We start from the raw sequence: 518 nt of genomic DNA, 5'->3' as shown, positions 1-518 counted from the left end.
AAAGAATCGAATCAAATAAAGCAACGAAGGTCAACGGCGAAAAGAAAACAGCTCGGTTCTAGTAAATTGAAACTAGGTCAAATTTTACAGTAGCAAAACTTTGTGTAAGTTAATTAGTCGGAACGGTGGTTTCGAAACGAAACTCTAGGCGCTTGAATCACCTGATTCCGATAAACGAGCGAGAAGATAAACTAGAACGAAGATCGGATCTGAAATCGCGATCAGAAAATAGCGGAATAAATCCGATTAAAAGAAAACGACGAACGGTTAAACGAATGGACGTTCGTTAACCGGTTATAACCGGTGATCACGTTCGTTAAGACGAACGGTCCGGTGAACGCTCGCTAAACAACAAACCGGAAAAAAAAACCGATCTAGGGTTTCGAAAAAAAACCGAAACGACGGAAAAAGAAAACCAGAACGGTTTTTATAAAAAAACCGAACCGAGGGGGAGGGTGGCGCGGCGCGGCTACCTCGACGAGGCGGGGCTCCGGCGGGGCGGCGGCTAGGCGGCAGGG

The sequence above is a fragment of the Triticum dicoccoides genome, chromosome 6B, assembly GCF_002162155.2.
Source record: "Triticum dicoccoides isolate Atlit2015 ecotype Zavitan chromosome 6B, WEW_v2.0, whole genome shotgun sequence".
In the NCBI taxonomy this organism is placed as follows: domain Eukaryota; kingdom Viridiplantae; phylum Streptophyta; class Magnoliopsida; order Poales; family Poaceae; genus Triticum; species Triticum dicoccoides.
Note: the sequence above shows the minus strand (reverse complement) of the source record.